At 45.7% G+C, this 6,922-nt stretch overlaps 1 pseudogene; it reads left to right on the top strand.

Moving 5' to 3' along the window:
• The first annotated feature begins 2,374 nt into the window (after positions 1-2,374).
• LOC110304230 overlaps positions 2,375-6,922 on the top strand; it is a 5,595-nt pseudogene continuing 1,047 nt past the window's right edge.

The following is a 6,922-nucleotide window of genomic DNA, read 5'->3' on the forward strand; positions in this document are numbered from 1 at the left end:
AGTTAGCAGGAGATAACCTGGCCTTCATATAGCCAGGAGGCCTTTTAGTGGGTCTTCCAATGCCTGCTTCACCTTGACGTCATCATCATTGGCCGCTTTCTCCAGGCAGCTTGTCAGATCCCTGATAAACACATTGGGGGTAGGGACATGGAAGGCCATGCCGGGAGCTTCCTGTTCAGCTGTGGGATGACCTTGCAGCCTTGTCAGCACTAGTGGATGTGGGGATGATATTCTGAGAAGCCCTACAGCCATTACACCACAGCTTCACCACAGTCTTCTGATGGCAGGGAAGGCATGGACTGTGGTCATAAGTCTTTCCAAAATGCCAAAATTGTCATGGATGACCTTGCCCAGGGGCTATGGAGTTGGTGGGTCAGGATGCATTGCTGATAATCTTGAGTGAGTTGTCATATTCCTCATTCACACCCATCACAAACACGGGGACATCAGTAGAAGGGGCAGGGAAGGTGGCTGTTTTGGCTCTGCCTTTCAAGTGGATCTGGCCTTCTCCATGATGGTGAAGACACCAGTAGACTCCACAAGATACCATCACTTCATTTGGTGTTGGTAGGCTCTTGTTCCCCGAAGCTGGAGGTGACCTTCCTGCCGGTGACTAGTCTCCTATTCCCAGCCATGGCTACGCTGTGGAACTTGCTGTCAGTAGTATCATTACTGGAACATGTAGACCCTGGAGTTGAGGTCAGTGTTGAAGGTGTTGATGATGGCAGCAACACGCGCTTTGCCAGAGTTGGTGGCAGTCCTAATGTCCAGGTACCATATGGGCAAGTCATCCACCTCAGCCTTCACCATCCTGTGCCAGGGATGAGGCTGGCAAAGTACGAGACATTGCTGCTGTTTCTAGAATAAGGAAGAGTAGAAGAACTGATAGGCTCTGTTCTGATTTTATTCTCTGGCAGATAAACCCAGCTCCTTCCTTCCACATGCACTCAGTAGAACTGCCCCTGACCACTGCTGTTATAGCACCCTGGTTTTGAGCATTTTATCTGTTTCCAAAGGGGTGTACATTTAATTTTTTTTTTGCTACATATATCATGTTGGATTCATTCCTAGAATGCAATGGTATTCAATACATGCAAATCAATGAGCCTGACTTACCACATCATGGCAAAAGTCATGGGATACCTCAGGGGATCAGAAAAGACATTTGAGAACATCCAACCTTTTATGATAAAGACTCAACAAATTAAGGATAGAAAGATACCTACAATAAAGGCTACAAATAACAACCCCAGCTGAGTGCACTCTGAGCAGGGCATGCCTGAAAGTGGCCTTTGACTCGGGGCACGTTGAGAGTGACCGTCCTTCTGCTTTTATTTAGTGCAGCATTAGAAGTCTCAGCCAGAGCAACACGGCCAGAAAAGTAGCAGGTATAAGACTTGAAAGGAAGATGTCCAGTTGCTTCTGTTTGCAGAGGACATAGTCTTATACACAGGAACTCAAAGAGTCAGAGATTCCCAGGTTATAAAGTTTCAGAAGAAGTAACATTGTGTGTGTGTGTGTGTGTGCTTGTCTACTGTGGGTTAGAAGCTTGGCTATATTATATATTTCTGTATTTCCATGGGAGTTTCTCTCTAAAACTGCTTTGTACAGTTAAGGAAAAGATGTCAAGAACGAAGTGACAGGCCAAGGCAAGACTGAAGTGGAAATGTCTTTGGTAACTCAGTTATGTAATACGATGCTTTGCTGAAGCAGACACGTGAGAAGCCACGCGATGTTTAGAAAGAATAGAAGTATGGCCCCACATATTGACAGTGGGGGAGGGCTCTGGCGTTGGTTCACCTTGTGCTGCCTTGCTCATCTTCACTTGATGATGCTCTGGTTTTACTTTGCCTTGCAGCACGTTGCTGATCTTCCCTTGCAGTGATTTCATAGAGAGCAGCTCACCAAAGAACTCGTGATATTTCAACAGCTTCTTGTGGACTTGGCAGGGATGTAACTGCCCTGCTGATTCCTGCCAGTGGTGAGTGGGCTGGACTGCTAATGCTGACTTGTTGGTGTTATGCTAGAGGACTGGACTGCTGACAATGGAGACTGGAATCTCCCCAAAGAACTATTTCTAAACAGGTTCACAATCCCTGTTTCCCATGAACCTTTCTCTTCCACTACCTCTAGTGGGCTGTGGGCTAAAGGGAGGTTGAGGCATTTAAGAACCCTTATTAAAGTAGGTTTTGAAAAATCTAAGCCTACACAGGACAATTCCAACCTCACAGCTAAGTCCATGACTCTTGAGTCTTTGAGTCTACTGTTGCACAAACTTGCCTTCCATGAGGTGTGAAACTACCCAGAAAACACAGCCTTCTACCCTCAGAAACTACCCAGAAATATGTTTAGTTGTACCTGTACACCTTTACCTATGTCATCTCTATTATTTGTCTGTCTGTCTGTCTGTCTGTCTGTCTGTCTGTCTGTCTGTCTGTCTTCTATTTATCTTATTGCCATGTTTGAGGAGGGGGAAATACAAGTTTTGGTAAGTGTCAAGAAAAGTAGTCAGAGATGGCGTGATGGCTCAGTGGGTAAAAGAGCTTGCTATAAAACCTGACTACCAGAGTTTGCTTCTTGGAATCCACATGAAGGGAGAATAAGAGAACTGACCTTAAGGCATTGATCTCTGGTCTACACACATGTGTCTTGGTGCCCACATCCCACCAGCCCACATTAAAAGAGAGAAGTCCTCAGTAGAGCCTGTTTCTCAAAGAAACTTGCATCACGTATTAATTAGCTATTGCTGTGTAACAAATCAGCCCAAATTGAATGACTTAATATGGCATTCAGTACCTCACAATTTTTGTATGCATGAAATCTGACTATGATCTTCTTCAGGTTTCTTGTAGTTTCTGTCCTCATCAGAAGTCTGGCAAAGGATCTATGTCCAAGTTCATACAATTACTGGCAGGACTCAGATCCTGATAGCAGGTGGCTCCTCCCAGTTCCTGTCACGTGAGAACTTTCAGTACAACAGGTCATTTCCTGAAGTGCACAAAGGGAAAAAAAAAGCAATGAGAGGGGAGCCCCAGCCCTTCAAAGCTAACTGTAGAGGCAAATGCTACCATTTTTCTGTGTTTCATTCACTGGAAACAAGTGCAAAGTCCAGTCTCCCTTGAGGGGAAAGATGGCATAGAGGATTATGGGAAACTTCCTGTCCCATAACAGAAATGTTGGAATGGTAACAATAATGCTAATCAATATCAGGCTGGTCCTGGCATCTACTGGGTGGTTTGGATTTGCCAAGCCTGAGTGGGCTCCTTCCACTTTATTCAATCACTGCAGCGACTCTGAGTCAACTCCAGAGTCCCTCATTGCAGAGACGATCCTGCCACATGACGCCACGTGATGCTTGGCCTTCTGAGCTGCTGCCGGAAAAGGCTCAGCAAGGAGGCAAAAACATGAAGCCAAGTTCCCAATGCATCAGAAAACACAAATGAACACAATCTTGCAGATTGGAAACCACACTTCAAGTTGGTAAGCGAGTGGGGAATTCTCTCGATCTACAGAGAGACTATAAATTTGTATAGCCACTTTGGAGAGAAGTTTGGCAGGATCTAATAAATATTTTTAAAGGGCATAAAAATGTGCATAGCCTATGACCCAGAAACTGCACCGCTGAATGTCTACCCTAGAGAAATTGTTAGATGTGTGTGCAGAGTGGTGTGCGAGAGTTTCCAGTGCAGCATTGTAAATGGTAATGCTGGGCACAATCAAATGTCTGTCAGTTTAACACTGGCTGGGAAGGTAGTGGAGCATTTGTAACATGGAATAGCATGTGGTGAGCAAAGAGAGCAAGGCTCAGGTACAGCATAGAAGTCTGCACAAAGCTGACTGTTGAGGGGAAAGTGAGTTGTAGAGTTATGTCCTGGCATTTACATAATCTCCAACAGTTGTGTGTGTGTGTATGTGTGTATACACACTATGTGTGTCTACAGAGGCCAGGAGAAGGTATCAAATCCTCTAATGCTACAGTTATAGGCAATTGTAAGTCACCCTGTAGAGGTGCTGGGAATTGAACTCGGGTCCTCTGTAAGAGCAGTAAGTGATCAATCTAAACTATGTCTCCAGCCCCTAAATGCCTGCATTTGAAGTTCACTGTCTCTCTGTCCTACTCAGCTCCTTAGGCTCTGGCCCTTTAGAGAGTTTGGGGGTTGGAGTCAGCTCCTTCAGCTGATCTGTGTGTTGGTGTTCTGTTCTTAGCAGCGAGGATGTACCTCCTCGTAGCTGGCTCCCTGGTCCAAGGAAATCATTGGAGAATGTCTGGATGCTTGGTCCACCTTAGCTACTTGCTGCCATTTTGCATGGAGTCCTGTAAGAGAGATCCTTTCTAACAGGAGGCAGCTAGTCTGCAAGGCTTTGTGAAGGGTGTGTCTTTGCTGAGTGACACCATAGAGACTGGCTGAGGACCTCACTTGGAAATTTATAGGCTGAGAAAAGCCCATCATGATCAGTGCTGGTGAGGCTGCTCTTTCCAGGGGAGAGTAGGACACCAGGGGAGACTGTCTGTGGTGCTCACTCTCCTGGGCCATTGCTGCTCCTAGATAGTCCCTCCCGGCTGTCAGATCTAGGAAGTATATGTTCACACATGTGTATGATTGCATATACATGCACAGACACACACACTCACTCAATTATCCATGACCACTTTTATCTATCTATCCTTCTATCTATCTATCTATCTATCATCTATCAGTCTGTCTGTCTGTCTATCTATCTACCATCTATGTATCTATATATGTATCATTAAGCTAGGTGTGTTTGTATGAATGTATGTATGTATGTATGTATGTATGTATGTATGTACGTATGTATGTATGATCTATCAGTCTGTCTGTCTATCTATCTACCATCTATGTATCTATGTATGTATCATTAAGCTATGTGTGTTTGTATGTATGTATGTATGTATGTATGTATGTATCTATCTATCTATCTATCTATCTATCTATCTATCTATCTATCATCTACCAGTCTGTCTGTCTATCTATCTCTCTACCATCTATGTATCTATCATCTAGCTATGTGTGTATGTATGTATGTATGTATGTATCTACTATCTACTATCTATCTATCTATCTATCTATCTATCTATCTATCTATCTATCTATCTATCCATCTATTATCTATCTATCCATCTATCTATTATCTATCATCTATCTATCATCTATCTACCTAGCTCTTTCTCATCTGTCCTATCACCAATTATCTATCCACCCACCTATGAATTATCTATTGTCTATCCATCAACCCCTCTATCATCTATCCACCCCTCTTTCTCTATCCACCCAGTCTAACACACAGAAACAATTCATTATCAGTGAGGTGGTTTGAATGAAAATTGCCTCCATAGGCTCATAGAAAGGGCACTATTAGGAGGTGTGGCCTTGTTTGAGGAAGTGTGCCACTGGGGGCAGGCTTTGCGGTTTCAGATGCTCAAGCCAGGTCTAGTGTCACTCTCTCTTTTCCTGCTGCCTATGGTTCCAGATGTAGAACTCTCAGTTACCTCTCCAACATCATGTCTGCCTGCATGCTACCATGCTGCCCACCATGATGATAATGGACTAAACCTCTGAGCTGTAAGCCAGCCCCAATTAAATGTTTTCCTTTACAAGAGATGCTATGGTCATGGTGTCTCTTCACAGCAATAGAAATCCCAAGATACTTACACCCTTTTTTTCTGTATCCTTAACAGCACTTCTTGGCAATGAGAACCTAGAACATATTCACTAATTGCTTACTGTTCCTTGCAGGAACCTTATCTTATTTCTTGTCACCTCTAGTGTGGCTCCAGCACCCTGTCCTGGCACATCACAGGGACCATCACTCTAAATGACTAGCTCTTACCCAGTCAGGCCCTGACTTTCCGGGCTTCAGCCACCAACACCAACACCTGCCTGGGTGAGATATCTGTACTGGGTCCCTCTTCTGCTTGGACACTGTTAGTCTTTAACATGCCTATTCAACACCAAGGCTAGCCCTGCTGCTGTGGCCACTGAGGTGGAGTAGCTCCTCCCTGCTCAGCACAGCTTCTCCCAACTCCACCTTCTGCAGCAGTGCCTTTACAGCTAGCCTGGCATCTTTTAGATAGAATTCACGAGGAAGGCAAGAAAGAGAAAGAGCCCTAGCAATCATTTTAATGGCTGTGAGCTGCCTGGCAACCTCCAGCTGGACTAGCGAGAAGTTGTCCCTTCCCCTTTCTGGGTGAGATTCCAGGAATTAAACTAGGGACATGAATCTTAATGTGCCTCCTTAGGCCCCTCCCAGGGGATTTTTTTTTTTTAAATTGGGAACAACTGCTAGAAAGGGACGGGTTCCTGGGGTCAGGGGAGGCAGGAAGGACTTTCCCAGCTCCTGGTCTTTGTTGGACAGATCAGCACTCACCTTACAACCCATACAGGACAAACAAGCACTGCCCCCCCCCCCCCCCCCCCCCTCCCCCCCCCCCCCCCCCCCCCCCCCCCCCCCCCCCGTCCTCCCCCAGCAGGCTTTTCTACAGACTACATTTGTTTCACCGCTCAGTGACATCATCTCCCCTTTTAGACCAAGATTGATGTGGGAAATGCTGTATAAATACTGAGCATCAACAAGCCACTGTGTCAGCTGGCTCTCAGAGATGGGCCGCTGGCTCAGCACGGCCAGGGATGCCTGTGTGCGACAGGCACCGTGTTTTTCCTACTGTAGATGCCTTGACTCACGGGGTTCCGTGATGTCACTCTGTCCCCTGCCTAGGTATTACTGAAGCAGAAGGAAGCGTTGCTGTGGTGGAGGATGAGTGACACATAGTGGGAGGGAGGGAGGGATTTCAAGTGGGAGAAGAAAGAACAGACACTGTGTGTGTGTGTGTGTGTGTGTGTGTGTGTGTGTGTGAGAGAGAGAGAGAGAGAGAGAGAGAGAGAGAGAGAGAGAGAGATGCGTA

The sequence above is a fragment of the Mus caroli genome, chromosome 11 (genome assembly GCF_900094665.2).
Source record: "Mus caroli chromosome 11, CAROLI_EIJ_v1.1, whole genome shotgun sequence".
In the NCBI taxonomy this organism is placed as follows: Eukaryota; Metazoa; Chordata; class Mammalia; order Rodentia; family Muridae; genus Mus; species Mus caroli.